At 40.9% G+C, this 25,121-nt stretch overlaps 1 protein-coding gene across 11 annotated transcripts in view; it reads right to left on the reverse strand.

The window, feature by feature from the left end:
- TENM3 (teneurin transmembrane protein 3) overlaps positions 1-25,121 on the reverse strand; it is a 1,246,978-nt gene that overhangs the window by 323,595 nt on the left and 898,262 nt on the right. The window contains exon 1 of one of the 11 annotated variants that reach the window (XM_032328849.1): positions 16,252-16,329. The exons of the other annotated variants lie outside the window; for them this stretch is intronic. The gene's annotated coding sequence lies outside the window, so the exon portion shown is untranslated. Of the gene's footprint in view, positions 1-16,251; positions 16,330-25,121 lie in introns of those variants that run through there. 11 annotated transcript variants of the gene reach the window in all.

A 25,121-nucleotide genomic window follows, 5' to 3' on the forward strand; every position in this document is an offset into this window, starting at 1 on the left:
CTGAGCCACCCAGGCACCCCAGCAGATAAAATATCTTTAAAAGAATAAGAGTATGAAGGTATGACAGCTCAATTGTAACGTACCTAAACCCATTAGAAATGAGAAAGCAAAAGCCTGACGCTAGCAAAGAAAACCTTTTTTTACCTATTTCTTCTATGCTTTCTATCCATCTGTAGTAGGTTGAATAGTGTCTCTACAAAATGCATGTCCACCCAGAACCTCAGAATCCGGCCTTATTTGGCAATTAGGCCTGCATATATACAGATATAATTAGTTAAGATGAAGTCTTTTTTTCCAAGGTTTTATTTATTTATTTGACAGAGAGAGAGCAAGAGAATGAACACAAGCAGAAGGAGTGGGAGAGGGAGAAGCAGGCTTCTGCCTAAGCAGAGAGCCTGATGTGGGGCTCGATCCCAGGACCCGGGGATCATGACCTGAGCTGAAGGCAGACCGTTAACCAACTGAGCCACCCAGGCGCCCCCTAGTTAAGATGAAGTCTTACTGCATTGGGGTAGGCCCTAAATCCACCAAGAATTGGTGTCCTTGTAAGAGGAATAAATAACAAGGTGAGGAGGGGACAGAAGGGGACAGAAGGAAGACAGCCATGTGACAGACTGTGATTCTGTCACTAGCCAACAATGCCTGGACCCCTGGAAGCTGGAAGAGGCAAGGAAGGCTCTTGCCCGGAGCCTTCAGGCCAAGCATGGCCTGCCGGCACTGTGACCTTGGACTTCTAGCCTCCCGAATTATAAGAGAATACATTTTTGTTGTTTTAAGCTGCCAGGTTTATAATAATTTGTTAAAGTAGCTCTAGGGAACAACACATCCTCAAACACCTAAGAAACCAGCCAATGAATGAAGCATCACATCTTTCTTGGGCCAGTACAATGCCTTGTTTTTTGTTCTCATCTATCTTTGGTGATTTACACTAAAATGTGAACTTACCCACCAGTCTAACAGTCTAGTACAATCACTCAAAATGGTATTATATGTTGGTTTCAACTTCCAGGAATGGTTTAGCTTGGTCTATGTTTATTAAAGTTTAATACAGAAATGAGGTCTGGATCTACCTCTATTTCTGTAAGAAACAGAACAGAACATTCTCAGTAAAAATTTAAAAACAAAAACCATTTTATTTTTACAAGAAACTGGTCAATACATACTAACGTGTTATAAGCATTAGAGGGTTATAAGAACTACTGTTTTATTTACTTTCCTAGTGAATTTCTTCCATCTTGTATTAATTAAGGACTGATGCCAAGCATATAAAAGGTACTCCGTACGTATTTCTTAAAGATTTTTATTTATTTATCTGACAGATCACAAGTAGGCAGAGAGGCAGACAAAGAGAGAGGGGGAAGCAGACTCCCTGCTGAGCAGAGAGCCCGATGCGGGGCTTGATCCCAGGACCCTGGGATCATGATCCAAGCCAAAGACAGAGGCTTTAACCCACTGAGCCACCCAGGGGCCCCTCAATAAGTATTTCTTAAATTAGAGTGAATACTTGAGCAGTAGACTACTGTTAATGAATACCTGGGGACAGCGATTTCGAATTCCCTAACACTTTCTTAAGATATTTATTTGCCGGGGTGTCAAGCCCTGCATCGGGCTCTCTGCTCCGTGGGGAGTCTGCTTCCTCCTCTCTCTCCGTCTGCCTATCTGCCTACTTGTGATCTCTGTCTGTCAAATAAGTAAATAAAATCTTTAAAAAAAATGATTAATAGCTGTCTTAAAAAATATATATATTTATTTGCCCCCAAAACATTTTAGTGTTTTATTTTACTAGTTTGTATAAAACCACTGCAAGTACTTGTTTTACTACAAACCTCTTTGCTTAATAAAGACCTAAGTACTAGAAAATAACTTTAATGGGTTATGTAGATATTTTACTCAACTCTCCTAAGAGTTTTTAATCAACATGCTCTCCCCTTTGCCCCGCCTTCCAAAAAATTTCAATAGCATTATGAAGAAATTCTGTCTCTCAAATATGCCAAGGGACACTCAGAGTCTAAAACCGGAGTAAATTCAGGGAGTAAGTATCCAAAAAATACACAAGCTTAGGCAGATAACACTGAGCACTGGGGGGAGGCGGAGTATATTAAAAAGCTTCAAATCAACAAACAAAAAATACAAATATATTAATCTTACCTATATACACGATGACATTAAATGATTATATAGTAAGATTATTAAGTAAAAACAGAATTATGGTTCTGTCACAGAATTCACCTGAAACATATTATTACTTGGAAATTATCTTTCTATGGCACAAAAAGCCTAAAGGCTTTTATTCTGTTATTTTATAACTTTAAAATTTCTAAATCTGTATCATGGAGAACTACACATTACTGCTACATTCAGTGTAAGCCTGGTTCATATTTTAGTACTTTTAACTCATTTGGAGATTAAATTTACTGTAAAATTTTCTTTAAATAGTTTTAAATCTGGCAAGTATAATAATATCAGAACTCCTCTGAATCACAAATGAACATTTGATATTTTACGAAACTCACAATTTCATGAGTACAGTATTTCTAGCTTTTATCCTTTCAACAGTGAGGAAAACATCTCTAAATCTAAAGGTTAATGATTTGCTGACAATTATAAATGTTTATAAAAGAGTGGCAATTTCTTGGTCTATTTAAGAACATTTATTCCTTAATATTTTATTAATCACAGTAAGAGCCTCTGTTATATTTAATGAATAGCACTTTTTTCAGGAAAAGACTTACACAAATAAGCTACTTGGGCTAACGTACTCCACCAAACGCACTATTCTACTAAAGTATAGCAATATGCTGGCGACAGCTGCAATGTCTAATATTCTGAGAAAAATTCAGATAATAGCGAGTCACCTTGCCGTTTTCGCAAAGGCTTCATTCAATAATATATATATATATTTTTTTTTTTAAAGATTTTATTTATTTATTTGACAGACAGAGATCCCAAGTAGGCAGAGAGGCAGGCAGAGAGAGAGAGGAGGAAGCAGGCTCCCTGCCGAGCAGAGAGCCTGATGCAGGGCTCAATCCCAGGACCTTGGGATCATGACCTGAGCCAAAGGCAGAGGCTTTAACCCACTGAGCCACCCAGGCACCCCGTTCATTCAATAATATTCTTTATGTGACATCGTATTTCAAGGTGGTCTCACAGAATCTGATGGAATAACCCTGTGAATTTCTTTCCTTTTGCTTTTAAGTGACAAAATGATACCCCCCCTTTTTCTTTTTTTTAACTCATAGGACATTGCTTTCCTATAAACTAGAAACCCTTAAACATTTCATTTCACTGTTTTTTCCAACTGCTACAAAAATATCAAGTAAATATAAGTGGTCCTTTTCCAGCCTGACAAAACTAATTTCAATTGTGTGTTTGGAACTTCTCAAGAACATGGACTGAAAGACAGACGTGAAGACAGGCAGTCAATCAACAAGCTTCTTGCTCAAAGGTGTTCTGGGAGGGGAGGGCTGCTGTAAAGTGAAACAGCAAACTAACCAAACCCCAAACAGAAGACACAGTCTCTAACATTGAGTTTGCCATCCACAGAAAGCAACAGAATAAATAGCTTAACCCAATTATATCAGGACGTGAAGAAAACTGAGGAAGCGCTCAGGGGAGGATGTAATGAGTACCTAAGACATGAGATCGTTTGCAATCATTTGTTGGGAAAAATGATTGAGAACTTAAGAGCTGACAAGGAAGAAAGGAGAAGCTACGTGGGAGGAAATGACCCCTATGACAGCTTAGCATGTCACACTCAAAGAACACCAAACTTGGCGTCCGCTGCAATTTTTAGTCCTGGATCTCACTATCAGCCATGTAAACTCAGTAAAATTACTTAATTTTTTTGCATCTTGATGTCCTTATTCATTCAGTTCAAGAAGGAGTCACTCAGCACCAAGTGCCCGCAAGGGCCAGGCAGAGTTCTAGACCCTGACTATATCAAATTTCACAGAAGTTCCTGCCTTTGTGCAGCTTACGTTGATAAACTGTAAAATTAAAGACACTGAAGAGAAAGTCATGGGGGTGCCTTGGTGGCTCAGTGGGTTAAGCCTCTGCCTTTGGTTCAGGTCATGATCTCAGGGTCCTGGGACTGAGCTCTGCATCCAGCATCCAGCTCTCTGCTCAGTAGAGAGCTACTCGCCCCTCCCCCAACTGCCAGCCTCTCTGCCTACTTGTGATTTCTCTCTCTCTCTCTCTCTGTCAAATAAAAAGCCATGAATTGAAAATGCTGCTAGGAAAAATCATCGTTGGTTTCTCTCTCTGTCATTTTCCTTTTGCCATTCAATGACAAGAGAGATCTTCCCCCAGACATGCTCTGTTCTATCACTGTGTTCTATGCCAGAGACCCAGCGGACCCAGAGGGACACCTGAATCCTTTTATCTGAGACTCAAGGTCTTCCATGTCCTGGCTTCCACCAACTTTTTTAGCTCTTATCTTCCAAAATTCTCTTTCATGAACTTCCTATTCCAAGTAGATTACTTGATATTTTTTCAAATATACTTTTCACATTTCAACTTCTGCAATTTTGCTCATGTGCCTCCCTCTGCCTAGAATGCCTCCTCTCTGTCACTTGTCCATAATACTACCCCTTCCGCCATTGGGCTTGATATTTTCTTGATATGGTTCTATGAGTATGGCATTATTTTCTGAGTAGGAGAGGGAGAAGCGAAAGAGGATCCCTGAGAAAGATAATTTGTCTTTTTGGATTGAAGAGAAAGTTAAAGGCAGGGAGAGATACTATAAAACATGACTGTGATTGCATTATAATAGGTAAATCCAAAAAAACTTCTGTTTTGCAGAATCACTACTTTATGACCGATTGACTATATATAAATAAATATGTATATAATACAAATATATATAAATATGTATATAAATAAAAAGAAACCAATCTAAATGGACTCTAAATTACATAATTATGAATAGGATGATAAAGAGAAGGCCAGGGGACACATAGTAGGCTTTCAATAAATGCTGATGAAATTCACTTAAAATTTACAAACTGATTTTCCTTAATAAATCCGTAAATTCCTGAAACATGTGTGAGTTAAATATTTCACATTGATTTCTGATTTTACAGACAGGAAGAAAACTGCTATGTAGCAATCATGACTAAGTACAGTAACTTACACTCCGTGATTACTGGGTTAAAAATCTCTTTTATAGAGAAATTGGGCTCAACACTAACAATTTCACTAACAATTTCCCTGCATTTAAGGGAAGGAGGAGTTGTGCAATAAAGTGTAATAAATGGCACACACAGAACCAGGTCATAAAAGGTTGTTAACTTCAGATCTTTTTCTTTATCTGAAAGAAATCAAATGTTACAGAGAGCGAGACACGGCTGCTCCCGTCTCTCTCTCCCTCGCTTGGTCCGCAGACCGCTGCTCCGTGTGACTGCCCTTTATCCCTCCCGGGCCCACGGCCTCAGTATCTTCCTGTGAGCTTCCCTTGCCACCTCAAACATGTTAGCCTAAAATAAAAGCAGGCTTATTTTCATGGCTGACATCTATTTTGGCAATGTGAATCAGGGGCTCTGACATTGACCTTGGATTGGATTATGACTGACTAAATCATTAAAAAAAAAAAAAAAAAAAAGTAACTGAGGAATTCTCCTAAACAGAGCAGGTATATATATATATATATATATACACACACACATATATAATTTTATTTTTGGTGAACTTAAGAAAGGGAGAAATAACAAGTGGTCTCCTATTAGTGAACTACCACATTCGAGTTTGAAATGTACCCTAGGAACTTAGAGGCGGGTGTCTTGGTATTGGTAATTGACATGACATATTCCCAGGAATGGTGGGTCAGAAAAGAATTTTACAAAATACATACAACGAGATGTTCTTTTAAATAAAAGATACTATCAGCTGTCTTTCTCCACAAATATACTTTAAAAATCTTTAATACTGAATTCTATCCATGTTCTGCCTCCATGCAAGTGGGAAGATACTATACCTTTACAATTCTAATGCCTACTTCTTGAGAAACTGAGGCACTACTGAAATAAATATTATTAATAAGCATTTTAATATGCCAGGTGTTTATACTGATATCCGAGCATGAAAGCAAATAAATTTTTTTCAATTTATGAAAGACCTGGCACCTGAATCTCTTATTCCTAACTGGAAGCATAAAAAGAAAGATTGAGCTTAGCTTTCTGTAGGAAATGTAATATGCATGAAATTTAAATATACTTTAAAGAAATCAAACATATTATCAGACACTCACAGACCTTAGTAGTTTAAAAAAAATCTCAGAACCATTTAAAATAAACAACTGTATATTAAAATCAACTATAAAGCTTTAGTTTCTAAATTTTGATATTTAGTTGTCCTGCCCACTGAGGACACCATTTGTGGGCTCAGTAAAGGGGCTCCAATGTAATGCCACTCAACTCTTAAAAGTACCAGAATTCACCAGATGAGTGGTATTGCCTTCAAAGGCCATCTCGGGGGTTATCCCCTTTTTTTCCTCTTTTGAGAAGGACTCATGGAATATACTTAACCGTGGTAATACTTTCTCTCTGAATAGAGATCTAATTTTATGAAATAGCCAAACGTTGGTTCGTTGAGCCTGGGAAGGAAGTAAACAAACCAAACTAGCCAAATAGGTATTTGGTCAAAATGAGCCATGCTTAGATGAGAAGTGCTATTCTTATCTGGGTCTTACAAATAAACTCAATTTCGAAAGAGTAGTTTCAGAGAAGTTTGGTTAAGGTATTATGATGGGAACGTGCGAAGAGTAACTATCTACTTACAAGGAGGACAACCTACCTTCAATTTCAGGATCTGAAACTACAGACCAAATTACAAGCATCCAAGGCCCATAGCAATTAGCCACCTCCCTGGAAGCTGGTGAGCAGGGTACCCTTCCCCCACAGTTCTTCTGCAGGGGCTGCTTTCCCTTCTTATTCCTTAGGCAAGCTGAATTAACCAAAGAAGCCAGGGCAGAGCCCCCAAATCCCTAACCAATGACACCTTCACAAAAAATGCAAATACACGCACAGAAGAAGCAGGACATGTACACAAAAATAAGCTAACCCTGTAGAACAATACATTAAAACTTACTATATATTTTATCATGCATCATGTTTTCTAACCATTTTGAGGTTTTTTCCCCAATAATTTTGAATTCACTGAAGAAATTTTACAGAACCTCTACTAGAATCCATCATTTGAAGCCATTGATCTGGTTTCTCTCTTTTCACAAGAACAATTCCAACTCGAGCAACTTTTCCAAGGTCACACAACCAGGTAATAGTTTAAATGCTAATTTGTTTGACTCCTAAGCAGAAGTTCTTAGCAGACCAAAACTATGAAAAAAACAAGGCCACTGACAGATAAGCCTTGGGCACAAAGGAATAAACACAAATACAATTTATCATTTTGCCAGGTTCAATAAATACCATTTTGATGTGTTAATAGCCTTTAACAGTGAAGGCATTAGCCATCAATTAAATAAACAAACCATTAAATAGGGAATACAAGTGTCAATAAAGGCATAATCTACTAATTTTCTAATCAATGATGCTAATCATTGCTGGATATTAATCAGGGAGTGGACATTAGCCATAGCATAGATAATCACTTATGATTATGGTTCACTACAAAATCTAAACAATATCAAAAACAGAGTACAATACTAAACACATCTCCCCTCAATAAGTACTTGTCGGAAAATTAAATGCTTTGCCTTGAACAAATGGAAATATTTGCAACATTCATTGATTACAGCTCTTACAGAAGGTAGAAACAGGCATATTTCTCTGCCACAAAAGTAAAAAGAACCTAGTTAGGCAAAGTTAGGACTAAAGTCAAAACAAAACCCAATCTGAGTTAAACTGCAGGCAGAATTCAGTCATGAAGGCTAAAACTTGGAAATTAGGACCAACCTGCCCTTGTCCTTAAGTAAATGAATAACCTTACACCAATTACTTAATCTTTTTAAGCTTCAATTTTCTCATCTATAAAATAGGGAGTAAGAATATTTACTTCATAAACTGCCTGCTACATCTTGGGTTTTATTTAACATGCCATAACAATAGTTTCTAATGAAAAAAGCAGTCTGGAGGTCCGGGGCTCTGGGGCCCACCTACTTCTTAAGGGAGGGATGTGGTGTCCTTCTGTCATTCCCAAGGGAGGCAGGAACTTGCCTTCCCTGTGTGCTTTGCCTCTAATCAGCAACTTACTCACCTGTTTTATTCCTCAGTTTCCCCATTTTTAAAATGGAGATTCTACGAGTATTGAACTCCATGAGTTGTTCTGAAGTTGAGATAAAATACCTGTATAAAGGATTCAGCACAGAGACTAGCACTTAGTAAACACTTAATAAACGTTGGCTATTATTAGGCTTTGCTTCTCCAGTTTATAAAATGTGTAGGGTGGATTAGGGGATCTCGAGGTTCGCTTCGGTTCTGAAAATGCCTAATCATACTCACTTTCACAGAAATCAGTAAAACTGGTTTTTAAAAATTTGTGGGTATTTTTCCTCCTATGTCAAAGAAGATGAGGCAAGGGAGCAGAACTGTGGGGTTTCCTCTCACCACTCTCCATCTATTAACCCTCTGATGACAAAAACCCTGAAGCTATACTAGTTCTTCCTTCAATCAATCATATTAAAAAATATGTCTTCCCTACATTAGTCACTTAGAAGAGTCTTATTAGATGTGACATTTGCCAGTTTAAAAAAAAAGATTAGAATCACAGACATCTTTATCGATATGTTTAACTTCCAAATGCATTTATGCACGCAGTGTCAGTGTTTTTCTCTTATTTAAATTTAGTGTTATGATTCAATGAACTATTGGCTCCTTTTAAAACTCCTTGATTGTGGAAATTAACATTTTGCTTTGCCTAAACACCTGACGCCTATTGGAACCCTGTTACCCCCAAATCTCACCTGATCATAAATGCAAAGAAATGAATGTATTAAGCCAAAAAAGCTTTTCTGAGAAGCCAAAACTAATAACGCTAATAAAAGCAGCTCTGAGAATAGTCTTTGCTCACAAGCTTCCTCTTCCTACTTTATGCAAAAATTACAGTAACAACAAAATAACCTTGGCTGTTTTTTTTTTTTAAAGATTTTATTTATTTATTTGTGAGAGACAGAGGGAGAGAGAGCGAGCGAGCACAGGCAGACAGAGAGGCAGGCAGAGGCAGAGGGAGAAGCAGGCTCCCTGCCGAGCAAGGAGCCTGATATGGGACTCGATCCCAGGACCCTGGGATCATGACCTGAGCCAAAGGCAGCTGCTTAACCAACTGAGCCACCCAGGCGTCCCACCTTGGCTGTTTAATGACGGGGTAATGAGAAGTGAAAGTAGGCGGTGTGACAAGAGAGAAAAATGGAAAACCTATCTTAAAAATTACACCTGACTTGGAGCTGCACGTGGAATTTACAATTCTTACAAGAAGGAAGGGGATAATCTGGACCAGGTCTGGAATCACACAGTACCCCGTTCATCACTGTTTTGCCATTTAAGACCTGTATAACCTTGAATTAACGTAACCTCTCTTAGGTAACAATTTTCCCGTAAGAGGGAGAAACCCCTTCTAAAAGGGAGGTTGTGAGAGTAAAATGAACTGCTATGGCTAAAACGCTGTGCATAGTAAGGGCTCCAGGATGATACATAAAGCTAATATTAAGCATCGTTATCTGGTGTCTTAGACTGGGAATACTTAGCCCTCACCAGCTCCCGGGTAAATTACTGTACTGGGACCTGGAACAATAGAACTGATGTTCGTGATGAGGAGCTTACGTTACCGAGAAGTTAAATTATAATGAATATATTTTGTTCTACACGTAGTCAGCCAACCCTTGTTGGAAGACTCCTGTCTTCTCGGCACTGCGGTTAGTGCTGGCATGCGAAGATGAACAAGACACGGCTGTGACCTGAAAGATCTTGTCCCCCTGGTCCAGGAGAGTGAACCCTAAACAAATGATGACAGTGCAGTGTGTGAAGCGGGGTACAGAAACGTGCACCGGGGGCCACGGAAGTTTTAGAAGCCAGCTCTGCTGGACGCAGTTGGTCAAGGCTTCAGACACAAGATGCCACAGAAGTTGGCTCTCGAAAGATCTGTGACAGGGTCAGAAAGGGGCTAAGCAGCACGGGCTAAGGGGCATGTTGAAGCATGGGTGGAGAGGTATGAACCCACAGGAGACATGGAGGAAGGGGTGGGATTGTGAAAACTCTGATGAAACAGACGAAAGAATTTGGACTTGACCTGAAAAATGAAGACGTGACACAGGGCGGCGCGATGGTCAGAGCTGTGACTCAGGATGACAGCTACAATGACAGTTTGGAAGCTGGATAAAAGAAGACAGAGAGGTGGGCAGACCAGGTTTAGGGCTAACAAAAGAATGTAAGGACCAGAGGAAAAGAGCCTGAACTTCTGCCCCAACAGTGGGAAGAGTCAGGGGCGAGGGGGGAGTTTGTAATTCCTTTCAAACATATTTCAATTCTGTATGTTTCTTTTTAAAGTCCTTAAAGTACTAAATCCTTGGCAGTCCACAAAACCTGACTCTCCTGTCATAACTCTTTCAGGCGATTTTGAGTTCCTTAGATTTTACTGTTACATAATTCATAGCAAGATGATAAGGCGATATCCCTGATAAGGTCTGAAATAGTATTTTAGGTATTTTGACAACGGGCCAATTTTTTTTTCTTTCTTACGATAAGATCTATACTTCATTCTGATTAAATATAAGAAAAGAGAAGTCAGTAAAAAGTAAAGCCCAAGCTAAACTCCAGTCAGTAAAGTTTGACAGCCTCGCCTAGGAAAACAAAAATCGTATATGTAGCACTTAACTGCCCTAACTGGGGTTTCCTAAAAGGTTAGATCTTGTACTGTGTTTAATAAAACTCTTCCTATTATTGGACAATACTTGTTCAGATATCGAAGCAAGAATTTCATTTTAATGGCGTTGAAATAAAATACGTCACAAGGGACGTATTGACCATGAAGTTCAGAAATATAAACTATAAATCTTTTGGTTTTAACTTTTTAAGCAAAGTGATGACTCTAGACAGCAAGCAACAGAACTATTAAAAGTTAAATAACCTTCAAGTAAACATACTTAGGCGCTTGTTAAAACAAACATTATTCCCAATGCTAAAATTGAGGCCGGCAATTCCCCCTCTTAATAGCTTAAAAACAGTTTCAAAAGTAGCAGGATAGCAGCTTCTTTGCAAAGAGACTAATCATCAGGATTAAAAGATCCTTAAAAGCAAATACAGAATGGTCAGTCAGCCTGATCACCTTAATTTTTAATAAAGGAATCTTTAGGTATATGCAGGTATGAAACAAACTTCAGATGGAAAATCTCCTGTCACGAAAAAGAAACTAATTTTAATGTTCACCTTCACGCTGCTGATTCAGAATTGCAGGCAATAATATTTGAAAACAGAAAAAAAAAAAAGGAAATATGATAACGCAGTATCAAACAATCTGTCAGTGATAAAACAAGCGGGGTGGTTGTCATAAAGTAGCCAAATGGCTTTTTCCACCTCCATCAAGGTCACTTTACTGATGATGGGCTCAATAAGATGATAATGCATTTAACCACTTTCCTTGCCTCTGACTTCGACCTCACAAATCCAAATGGCCCTGTTTAACTACCCTGGCCTTTCAGCATTTCCCTGAACAAAGATAATTAAGGAGATGTACTGCCCCCTACTATCACAGGAATTGAAAGACAAATAAACTTTTAAGAGCACAGCCAGGTGTCTCTTCCACTAATGCACAACTTTTAAGCAGGAGGTAAAATGAAATAATGGTTAAATAATTATAAAAGGTTAACAATGTTAAATTTGTTATATACGGTAATTGTTTTCCTTAAAAGAAAATGCATGAAAAGAGTTCCAGGCTACATTTTACAGGTCTCTAGACAGCAGGTCGCCCCCCTCTCTCTTACTGCCAGAAAGAGTTGGAAGACTATGGAGAAAAGGTACCGTGAAGAAACTAACATGAAAATAATGCATGAAAACTCCCGCCCGTCATTTTAATTTAAAAAAATTGGGGGCATATATATATATATATATATATATATATATATTTAAAAACCTGAATTGTTTCTCCATATTAGTTCTATATTAGTCATTTTGGTAGGCTCTCTAATCCATTCTGCCTTGGAAATGTACAAAACAAGATGTTTACGGGAAACAACATTTAATGTTACGAGAGGGAAATAACTCTGAAGAGAGAAACTCTTTCTATTTTAAATACTGTAGTACGTGGTTTTCCAAATCTTATTATTATTTAGATGTGATGTACGCTCAAATATCTGTGTACTTTTCAATTTTTATTCTTCCCTTGTGAAATGAATTTATTGTCAGGAATACACACACTATCAATTATTCCTGGGATACCAAAGAGGTAGTTACTCTCACCCTACCGTAGTAAAAATTAAGAGTAGATATTTCAAAACTTAAACACACCAGATTTGTAACGGAACAGGTAGGTTTGTAATTAAAATCAACATACACATTTCAAGACAACTGGTTTCTTAGATATTAAAATATATTGCTAAATAAATCTGCTAAAATAAATCTGCTAAAAACATACATAATCAAATAACTGGTACACATCAAAGTATTACTTTCTGCGGGGAAAACTTTTTTTGACAATACATTCCCAATACCTAAACTCACACAGGTTTAAAGGCCTTAGACATAATTGAGTATTACAATAACTTTTTATTTAAGACAAACTATTATCAGAGGCATATAATTTTCATTTATTCTGTATTATTTATTACTAGAGAACTCTGCAATGCCAAACAATCTGATAGAAGGTCTAATGGAAAACACCTTATTTAAAGAAAGAATTAAGTGTTATTTTGGCTTTAAAATATTCACTACTTGAGGATACAGAATCGCTTCAATATGATTATAGCCAAAACAGCACTTAGGATTGATAACTTAACATCTATATTTATATGCTGAGACTCTCAAATCAATGTGACACTGCAAAGTCGTGCTAAGTGACCCTCATCTAAAACTGTGGGAACCTTAACCCGCTTGCTCTTCGGTCCTTTTCCTCTAGCCTTCCAGCCTTTCCTTCCCTTTCTCTCTACCTACAAGTTCCACCACGTTTACTTGTGGCTGCTCTTGGAATAGCTAAAACTCAGGCCACGACAAGGTCTAACTCTTTAAACACTCACAGCTGTGACTTGGGTTTTTAGCCAAAACCATGCAGAAGTTCTGATCTAACCCAGAAGGGTACAGCTTACATGATGGTCAACAAACTACCGGCTGTAATCACTTCTTTTTTGACTTGGACCTATCACTGGATCTCCTTCATGGAACCAAATTCCCAACATCCAAACAGCCTTAAGGAAGAATATCCTACTTCTCAAGAGGTTGGCACAAAAGCACTCACATCCAGGAGAAGATAGAGTGACTTCAGACACACTTTAAACTACCCATGAACTAGGCGGCACATATGCATATATATATTTGCACAGAGAATAAGAAACCCATAGTAAAACAATAATTGATTAGCGTAAAATGTAAACTTTCTTAATACAAGGAAAAGTTAATAAAAATTACATTTAGAAAAAGATTTAAAACAATGTCCTATTTTTAGCTTTTACATCTGGATCGTTAGGAAGGTGGTTAAAAAGCTCTATTCACAATTGTTTAAAGTCCAAAAAACAAAATAAATTATAAACATAAAGAGACTGATGTTCCAAAGCCCAATCTCTTAATTGCTGATCAGAGCTGAAAATAGATCTTTTTTCCTCCACTAATTGAATGAGTCTTGTTAAACCTTTTGAAATGCACTTTAGAAAATGCAAGAATACAGCTTAGAACAGGTTCTTTAATTTGGGTCATTTTCTGTTACTTGCAGTAGTGACGGGTGCTTAGCAACGCTGTTCTGGTGGCCCTTTTAAGGAAATGAATACCTGGAATACAGCATTTTAATCTATTTTATGGCATTAATTATCAAGATCACTGTATTTGAGACAGTGCCTCCTTTGCCATTTTCCTACGTTATGAAAGAAAGGAGTCCCGTGATTAATTGAATGTATCATTTCAGATGACAGAAGATCCTGTGGCACCCCCTTTCCCAAGTAAGAAAAAAATAAGGACATAAGAACTAATAGTAAATAGAAGTCACAGAGAGGATTAGTTTAAGTATTTAGACAAGGATCTTCCACTGAAAATCAGGAGTTCCATATTAAGTCACTTTCATTTTTCTAAGTCTTTAAGAGGAATTAAATTCTATGATGCCACATATTAGGCCACTGATATCTAGGAAACATGATGCGACACAGCCAACATGTGATCAGATTTTATTTGGTACTTAAAGATTCGCAGAAGGTTTTAAATATTGATTTTATGGAAGAGGACTTGTACATGAGAATCTTTAACAAGAATATCATTCAGATTATGATCGAGTTACTCACTTTATATTTATTTTAACAAGCTCAAATGATCAACTACCAGGAAGACAAGGAAGCAAGGTAAAATAGAAAGCTACCAAGTAGTTTTTTAAGAAATAGAACTGCCATGTTACACTCTGTAAAAACGTCCATTCACCTATTATTGATAAGCAGCACAACAGGTTCAAGAAACTAGTAATTAAAAACATTTGGTGCACTCCCTTCTATTTTTCTCTGATCTTAGTTATCATTGCTAGAAGTACAACTCTCCCAACTTTTACCTCCTGATCACACAATTCATTTTAGATTTCCTGTGCTGGAGAAGGAAGGTAACACTCTCCCCTATCACCATTCCTGCCTGTGTTCACAGCTACCAAGACATCAAGTGGCTCCCTCTTTGTCTAGACTGTACCCTAATTTCAATCTTTAATGGCCAATTTTTTAAAGCTTTTAACACTCAGCCTCCAAAGATGAGAAAGAAACCAGGTTAACAACCTGAAATCTTATTTGTAAAGTTTCAGAGTCTTGGTTACTATATCATCAGCATCCCTTTAAATTAAACATATTTCACACTTGACGTTAAATTTATCACCAAATTGTGTAAATCACAGCCTAAAATGAGTAACACCCACATTTCACAAGTTTTTTTCACCGCTTAAGACAAATGGACATTGCCTGGGGCTTGGGGATTTTGAAGAGTATGGTTGCATTTTAATGCTCGGGAATCCGCTGGGGTGAAAAAAAAAACACCCTAAATGTGTGGAACAGACAGTATATGCTGCACTAAACTGTTCTCCTCCTCAGAGGGAGGCTTCCTAAGTTAGCTGTATTTCTCAAATGCCTTCTCTGGATCTTTTCTGTCCTTTCTTAAGGACTCCTTTCACAATTAGCACACAGAGGTCTCTGCATAAAGCTCTGAAACATTTAAAACCAGAGAACAAAAGGTTTATTTTAAAAAATGAAAACCTTGGCTTGTACAACTCCAGACGTGAATCTGCTTTCAATTACTGAAAGTATTTCCACTTCAGTGCAAAGGGATCAAATCCTCAACTACACCATCTTACGGCACTGCATTTGATTATATGAGGCTTTCCGAAGACAGAATGACTTTGTGACACAGGCGCACATATATTCGGTACGTATCCCTTCTGAGATACTCCAGAGAGATAGAGACGCCGGCACGGAAAAGGGAGGCAATGGGACTTCGGAGAGCGGCCACAGAGCTTTGTTTTATTTTATGGGAAGACACACATTAAAAAAAAAAAAAAAAAAAAAAAGGGGTTTACTTTCCATCCCCCCCCGCCCCCAACTCTTTCCCCCAGTAACCTGCGCGAAGGACCCCGGCAAAGTTGGGCTTCTTTTAGAGACGCTGCTGCCTCCAACCCTCTCCTGGCAAAAAAATCACCCGCTAAGTATTTCGCAAGAGGGAAACCGCTCTTTTAATTAGCGCGATTATTTTGTACCTCTTTCCCCATTAAGCAATCAGGATGATGGATTTTAGTTAATGGAACCGGAGGGCTGGTTCATTCAAGCTCCCACGCAGACCTTAAGACGCAGCCAAGACCCCCAGGATCGGACATCGCGGCTGCTCGCATTTGCTCCCAACGAATTCGGCAAGAGGCGTCGCCACAGTCCCGGAAGGCAGGGCACAAGCCGCTCGCCCTCCCGCATCGGGACCGTCCACCGCCCCCTTCCCCCCTAAAAATCCGCCTCATTAAAAATACCGGGAACAAAAGACTCCATTCTCCCCGCGGCTACCTGCGCCGCTCCGAGGGACGACGAGCCCTCGAGAAAGTTCAGCCGTCGCCTCCCCTCACCCCTTCCCTGTGGTCCCGCAGGGGTTAAATGGCCACCTCATTTCTGATGCTAACGGTGCCTCTGCGGCGGTCCGAACCCGCGCGGAGCCTCCTCCCATTCCGACCCCGCCGGGGAGAACGCGGGGCCGCCGCCGCCGCCGTCGCCGCCGTCCCCGGGTGCGGGCGAGCGAGCGAACGAGCGACCCCGCCGCGCGAGGAGCCGCGCCGGGAGCCGCGCCGGGAGCCGCGTGAGGAGCCGCGTGAGGGACCGCGCGGGGAGCCGCGCTCCGCCCGTCCGCCCCGGCCCCGGCCCCGGCCGCCGCCGCCGCCACCGCCGCCGCCGCTCACCCACCTTGCCGCGGCGCGCCCTCGCTGTGGCCGTGCGGAGCCGAGCCCGGCGCTGCCAAGTTGCCTCGGTCTGGAGCGTATCATGTTACAGCGCCGGGCTCGGGGCTCCGGCTGCGAGCGGCAGCCAGACATGATAGGCTGAGGCTCCTCTGTTTACACCCGGCCGCGGAGGGGGCGGCGGCGGCGCTTAACCCCTTCGCGCCGGGCCGGGCCGCAGCCGCCGCCGCCGCTGCCGCCGCCGCCGCCGCCCCGCCAGCCCTGCGCCCCGTCGCCGCGGCTCGAGGCGGCCCGGAGCGGCCGCCGCCTTCTCACCCCTCCTTCCACACAGACACGCGCGGACACGCACGCACGGACACACACACGCGCGCACACACACACACACACACACACACACACCGCGGGCCGGGGCATCTTAACAGCCCTGCCCCAAACGGAGAGTGTGAAACTGCACCAAACACTGGTCACAGGCATGCTTTAAAGACCCGGCTGGGAGGCATTCCACGCGCACACACACTCACACGCACACACGCACACGCACACTCGCAGGCCATAAAACATCCCTGTTCTCTAAAGTGGCTTTTCGGGCTGCTGTAGATTTTTCAGAATAGGTTTTCTCCAGAAGCACTACTTCGCGGGGCTCACAGAAGAGCCTCTTCCCCGGCGCGTGGATGAATCCCGACCCCCGAGCCGCCACCATTCCTGCGCCGGCCCCCGCCGGGCCGCGGGCGGAGCGCGCCGGGGAGTGCGGGCCACGCGGGCCACGCGGCCCCCGCCGCGGCGCGACTCGGGGCTCGGGCTCGCAGGACGCGCCGCGCGGCGGAGGTGGGTGCCTCGGCGGCGGGAGGGCTCGGGGAGCCGGGGCTGAAGGCGGGCGCCGGCGGGGCGCGCGCGCGCGGCTCGCCTGGGTGCCGCGGCCGGACGCGGCGGGGACCCGCTCGGCCCCCGGGGCTCGCCCGCCGCAGAAGGCCGGGGGCCGCGCCGCGCGCCCCTCCTCCGGCCGCAGCTGCCGACCCCCGCGGACGCCGCGGAGAGAGCCAGGCCGGCGCTCCGGGGTGGGAAGGAGGTCCCCGGGGCTGCAGGCGTGTGCTCCGGGGGCCGCAGCCAACTCTAGGGGATGTGCCTGGGCTGGGCAACCCCGACCTGGAACAGCTCATGGGGTGCTCTAACTCGCTTTACTTTGGCATGGAAGATACTTCAGGATTGCAGCACTTCCACACGTTTCTAGTTAAAAATGGTCTTTCCCCTCCCCCTCCAGATCCACTTTTATCATTATTTTTGCATTGCCTCCAGTCCCACGTCCCTCCTTCTTTTAATTTTTTTTTCTAGAACATTCCATCCCCTCAGCTTCTTCCTCCATTAAACTGAGACTTGAACGACTGTGTGTTCCTGAGTTTGGGGGTTTGGCGTGCTTTCTTCCAATCCCTCCTAGCCCCTCAAAGTATTTTAATAAATAAAAAAAAAACAAAGAAAACAAGCAGCACTTGGCATTACAATATTCCTATCAATCAGCACACCTTTCTTTTATTAGCTGTCATCACAGGGAACCAACCGTCTTCTAAATATGGACTTAAACTGAAAAATTAATACTTTAAGAAATCATTAGCGTTCTCCATTAATCAATAAGTTCCAGTAATGAATGTATTCTTACCTCAATCCGTGATTGAAAAACCGTAATTTCTTTTTCCTCTTTAGCATTCTCCTCCTACCTTGACTTTTGTCACTCTTCACATCTAACGCTACATACAGTAATGTGAATACAGCTCATCTGCCTCTTGGATACTTTTCCTTCTCTGTTTTCATTACCGTCAAACACATCCATCATCATACATGGAAATGTCTGGTGTTACTCCACGTTGAAGTAAAGTCTGTACCCTGTAGTGTTCTCTCCTCTCAGTAATAATGGCTTCTCGAAAATCCTGACTCACAAGCATTCTGTTACAACATGATTATGACAACCATCATGTGTGTTCTTCCCTGAATGGTCAATCTGTTCACCCTTTAATTAGGACATTAGTAAGATCTCCCAGAAATTCTTTAAACATTTATCTGACACAGTCTTAATTTCCAAGTTATTTCAGGGTTTGGGAACTCTCTTTAGTAAAATTGGGTCAAAAAATAGAACAATAGATATTTTGTGGGGCACCAAAAAGACTTCTAAGCTCTTAAGCGAATATCTCCTTAGGTCTTAATATTTTGAACGTGATCATCTCACAGATCACTGGGATGTGTGTGACTCTTCAGGTGGGGGGGTGCCTTAAATAATTGCAAATAAACACTGTAACTATTTAAGTTGGACTATGGAGAAGGTATTGTTCCGTTGGACTCTTAGAAGAATGAAATAGGTAAAACATCGCACAGTTGGAATTTTTTAGTATCTGCAGGTCTTGTCCATGTTTCAGGAACGTACCTCTGGATTTTCTATGATGCACATTAGCAGATGTGGGTTTGAATTAGAACATTAGAGGACAGAAGGGCGAACACTCTAATGGGAAGAAAGAAAGGTTTTAAAATCTTAAATCACTGTTTGGGTCAAGATGAATCTCAAGAAGACTAATACTTGGCATACTCATTTCCCCAGATAAATGCTATGTAAATTGGTCACTGATTGATAGCATTTATTAAAATTCCAATTTAAAATGCTAATTAAGCAATGCCCATTTATACATATCAGATGCAGGTTAGGTAAATTTTTATATTGGACTACATTGGAATATTCTACATACACATCTACTTCTACCTTTTCTGAATACAAAAACTAATTATTTCCAAATTGCACAAAGACAGTATCCCTTGAGAATAATCAAGGGCTTACTCTGAACGCAGCTGAGCAGCAGTAGGAGCTCCCAGAGAAGAAGAGGAAGAGATATGGTTTTAAACAGTTTTTATCGCTGAAAAGTGAAGGCTGGCTTCCACATATATCTTCCCAAGAAAACACACAAAGTTTTGTGGCCACCCCTATCCATACAGTAAATCACTGCCCTCTTGTAAATAAAGGAGTCTACTGAAGAGTTCTATAGAGACATATAATAAGGCACACATTAAATTTCTACTTTCATCTACTACAGTTTGCCATATTGATGATATCAGGAATAATGAGCATTATGGATAGTGCCTTTTATAGGTTAAGCATTTCTTGTCTAAGATCTGCAGAATTCCCCACAGTTTCATGAGCAGACGCTATTAAATATGTTGAATTATGTGGCTATTTTATGTTGTGAATAAATAACCACATGAAATCATACTTGCGCTATTAAATGAATTTTACTTATAACTGAATTCACTTCTTTAGGCATAAAAGCCTAATGACTGCACACCACAAGGAAGATTTTTAAAAATGCATGAACCAAACCAAATCAAAGCAAATTGTATTAAAGAAAAAAAAAAGTCCATGAATGAGCTGTTACTTCAGACTGGCACCAACTTAGCTTTAATATTAAGAATTCTTCTGACCTCTCTCTACTTAAGCCAAAAACCTTGGGGAACAAAAAATCGGTTTAACCAAAACTAGGATCATTACCTTTCCCGCTGATGATCAAGTACCGAATCCATACTGTTAGAGATGCTAGTACAAAATCAAAATCTAACACTTTTTGCTCTACTGAACATATGACTATGATAACCACTAATACAGAGCACTTTATTTGAGTGTCACTATATTGAGCATTTAACACATTTTTATTCCTCTAAGCAAGCCCGTATGAAAAAGTAATATTGTTATCCCATTTTACAGATGAAGAAACTGGACCTAAGGTTAATAATGGTCCAATAGTTAGAGAATACCATAGCTTAAATTCAGCCCCAGGTGTCCTGAGCTTGATGCTTAAGCCATTTGACTAAATACCTAGTATTTAGTAGTTAAAACTGGTATTAGGCGTGTAGTTCACTTTCGAAATCAAACGTGTCAGGATAAGCCACACCAAGGATTTGGAAACATGATATTCAATTCTAAAACCGATTATTTGCGGATTTGGGAGGAGGAAAAAGGAAGAGACACGGTTTTCCCTGTGTTTTGAAGTTAACCTTAATAGTTAAGGTTACTAGTAGTATACAGACCAGTATTCTCTGCAAGTTGGAAGCTTATACAGGAATAAAACAGTTAATAACTATTCCTGATTGAGGAATTGGCATAGGTCAATATGTACCTGTCACTCTAGAATTTAGTTTGTCTAAATGGACCTTGTTTAAAATTACACATTTATTTGTAAATAGTTTTGTTCTTTTTTAAATACACAAGTATGTCAAAGACACTGTTTATGTCATCAAAATTACAGCGCACTGACATCAATTGGTACATAATAATTGTATAATTACTTTGATACATGCTGTGAATTGAATTTTAGATTTCATCTTCTTTTTCCCAAAGTGTTATTTTGTCGGGAGCAAAAAAGTCTCTAACAGCTATGTGGACTCTGTTAGAAGATGACATAAAACTGTATTTAAAATCATATTTCTGGGTCCTTTTCCCAATAAAGTTCAATTATCATTTACACTGGAACCAAAATAAAGGCTTGAGGAAAAGGCTCATCCTAAAGTCCAATTCATAATTTTCACAGATGTTTACAGTAAATCTAAAAGGATGGTATAATATTAGGTGATTCTTTGATTTAACCTACAGAAAAATCCACCCACAATATAGCTTTTGAGTTCACAACTATGTGCAATGACCCACATCCCAAATCTTTCTATCAGGTAAGTTTTCTGCTTTATTTGTAAAAATGTTATGTCACCCAAAACACAAGTGCCTTCTGAAATCTGATACTATGTGAAGACCTGAGACTCTTTCTTTAGATCTCCAATCATGTTTGCTGTGTGACAAAAGAACTGGTTCTTATTTTTGTCCTAATTCAGGTGACCTTGGGCAGGAGCATGCTGGGTCCTCCACAGCCTGGGCAGGCAGGGAGGAGGAGGAAGCAAGATGTGGGAGTGTGTGATGAGGTCTGGACTCCTTGCAGGGGGCAATCAAGCAATGCACTGTATCCAAAAGGCTTAGTGAGCTTCAGCTCTGTGCTGGCAAGTATCCAAGTGGGAGGGAAGGGGGCGAGGAAGGGAGATCATTCCTCTCTAGTGGTGAGAGCGAGACAGGGGGCAAGAGGGCAGGGCTTCGAGAGAAATCCAGATGGTCAGCAAGAGTTAGCGGGGGGTACATATGCCAGGGACTGGGCATACAGCAAGAGCCAAGGACCCAAGTCAAGCCACCAAATGTCCAAAGGCAATGTTAGGAGGGAGTCTGTATGGAGTAGTGTGTAGAACCCTAGTTCCATGTATAAACCGCCATGACTGGGGAAGCCCAGGAGAGGCCGAGGTAGAGTTGGCTGGTTGGATCCCAAGGCTGCAAGAAGCTAGACTAATTCCCAGGCCCACCCAGGGATGGCAGTATTTGTCCATGCTTGGCAATTTACTGGGTTCAACTTATTTTTATGTTTTGAAAATGAGAATACCTGTGGGGTAGAGGGCTCTTGGAATGTATTCTTTGATAGACCACGTGTTAAGAAACGGAAAGGTGATAAAGAAAAATGATAGAATTATTTTAATTGCAGTCATTTTGTCAACCTGATCTCTGTTTCCACCCATCATGCCATTTACCCAACCCCAAAGCATATTGTAGTGTTAGTTCTCAAAACACATTCTCCGTTGAACGTTAAAAAGCTAGGCAATATATCTTTGAGATTAAATATCTTACTATAAATACTTTGTCTTCTTTGTTCAGACACCAAGAATTAGGTATTCATTGATGTTTTTAGGTGTGTAGTTGTCTATAGAAGAGAGTAGCTAATCACTGGTCAAATCCTTTACGCAGTGGACAGAGCATAGAATCAAACGAACTTCTATAGTCATTCTTGAAAATTATCACATAAACCCATAAGTATTAAGATCATTTTTGCAGGTAGCCTATTTAACAAGTCTTTATTGACATACGAATCTAGATAATAATGCATTATTTTCAGAGGGTTCATGACATAGTCACACGCAACACATCTTTCATGATTTTTTTTCTATTTTGTGAACATAAATCATGTCTAAGCACATGTTTTTATATGTCATTTTGGATGGAGGTATATGCCTGATCCCTCTGTTTTCACCTGGCCAATGTCTGCTTGTTCATGACTTGGTTTGGAAGGCAGTTCTTCCAGTTAGTCTTTTGCTGATCCACTAAGAATTTAAGAGTCCCCCCCTTTGAGTTCCCATTGAACTCTGTAAATATCCTTTTCATCATACTATATTCTGCTGCCTGTCCACTTGTCTATAACTCCCTCCAGACCATAAACACAGAAGGGCAGGAACCACTTCTCTGCTGATTCCCCAGCACTTAGCATAGTGTCGTGTACTAGAGACATTAAAGAAATACTGGGTGAGGAATAGGTAGATGGAGAGATCGTGAGAAACAAACAGCCCCGATTGAAGAAACTGCTTGCTAAAGAAAACCATCTGTATCATCTGTATTTATCACACTGTTCTGTAATTATTTGGTTCTCTGTCTCTGTCTCTGTCTCTCTCTCTCACACACACACCCTTAACCCAAGGCAACCTAACCTAACCCACATTTTGAGGCTCCTAGCACCATAGATAGTTTGAGATCACTATCTTTTAAAACTATAAATGTACACTTTTTCATTATCAGATCATGGAATTATAAAACTGGACACACACTTAGTATGTGATCTAACTCGGTTGTACCCTTCTGGATCCCCGGACACAGAAGAACCCATTTGTTGTTGTAGTTGTTTTTAACCCCTGCCCTGCCAGGTCCATTTCAAGTGATACATTAAAACATTTCACATTGTTTACCAGGAGCGAATTCTACTTTGAGAGTCTCTAAATCTCTAAAGCCACTGTTTATGCCCAAATGTTCTTGCTCAGTCTTCAGGAGAAACAAGGAAGAACAGGTCACCATTTTCTTTTTCTTTCTTTCTTTTTTTTTTTTTTTTTTGAAGATTTTATTTATTTATGTGTGTGAGAGAGAGAATGAGAGAGAGAGAGAGAGAGAGCATGAGAAGTGGGAGGGTCAGAGGGAGAAGCAGACTCTCTGCCGAGCAGGGAGCCCGATGCGGAACTCGATCCCGGGACTCTAGGATCATGACCTGAGCGGAAGGCAGTGGCTTAACCAACTGAGCTGCCCAGGCATCCCTGGTCACCATTTTCTCCATAAGTGGCCTTCATATTCTTTGAAGTTGACTGTTCTCAAGTCTCCCCTTAAGATACACATTGTCAGGCTAAATAATTTTGCTTATTTTTATTTGACTTTATTTTACCAGTTCCTCATGGGTTGAATGTTCATCTCTTCCAGCATCTTACAGGCTGTTCTCTGAACCTCCTTCACAGGATGGGGGTGGGGGAGCTGCTGAAAACCACGTTGACTGGGTTATCAGGCTCAAGATTTGCAGATCAAGGCCAAGGATCCAGAAAGCAGGGAAAGAGGGTGACGCAAGCATTGCACTGGATATCCCTCTTTAGATATGCCAGCAAGGGGTTCAGAGGTTGGAGAGAAGGGAATTAGCTCTGCAATGTGCATTTACTAACCCATTCCGTCACCCTGATATTTCCGGAAATAGATGAGATGCGAGGTGCTGAGTGAACGCAATCATGGGCGTCGCCTCCATCCAGGGGGCACGGAGGGTGACAGAAGGCAAGGTCTAGGAAATCGGAGAGAGTCCAGAGTGTAGCACAACAAAGAAACCCCAGAAGAGAGGCTTCGAGACTCCAGGCAGAGAACGAGGAGGGCGATGGTTAACAAAGCCCCAAGTCACAGATTAATACTTACGCCTAAATTTGGCAGGAAGCAGCAATTTGTGGCCTAAAGGGGAAAGACTGTCTAGTAGAGTAATGGGGTGAAAGTCAGATTTAAAAGCAAGATGGTGGGGAAACGGAGACAGCTTGTCTGCAAACGAGAGTTTTTCTTCAAAATTCTTAGATTTGAACTTGACTTACATTTATTGAATGCCTATTATGTGCCTGGAACACCTTAGGTGTTTGCACAGGAGATGCCTTCTTGAATCCTCCCTGGGGCAAGAGGAGTTTAAACCTAGTGTAGAAAACTGTATTTCCATTACTTAAAATACTCTGTAGGGAAAAATATACTGGTTCTTTTAAGGCAAATTTCTACCTGAGGTCTCTCTCGGTCTGTAAAAAGCCAACGTGCTTCTCCCGTCTCGTTGAAGGGAGGGAGAGCTTGGGCAGCATAAGGGGAATCATGCAAAGATACCCATGGGGCAGAACTGAGTTTTCTAAAAAAGTGGGAGGGAGTATGAAGTAAAAAACAGCCTGAATCGGAGTGTTCCTCCTCTTGGGGCTGTCAGCTTCTGAGTGACAGCGAGTTTCAGGGACTGTTTCTTTCTTTAGAAGACTGGTGTAAAAGAAACGAGGTCTTTCCAGAGGTCTAGAGTAGCTGATAAGTAAAATAAGGACATCTCTTCAGCCAATGCTGAGCAAGGTAAATGCACAAGTCAAGAGATCCTGATCACTAAGGCAAGTGTCCAGGTGAAGATATCAGCAGGAGACTATACAGGCATTTGAGTGCCCACCCTCCTCGGGGGCAATTTGATTTTGACACAGAAACTACTGTGAAAATACAAAGAGCTCTA

This window comes from Mustela erminea, chromosome 21 (genome assembly GCF_009829155.1).
Source record: "Mustela erminea isolate mMusErm1 chromosome 21, mMusErm1.Pri, whole genome shotgun sequence".
NCBI lineage: Eukaryota > Metazoa > Chordata > Mammalia > Carnivora > Mustelidae > Mustela > Mustela erminea.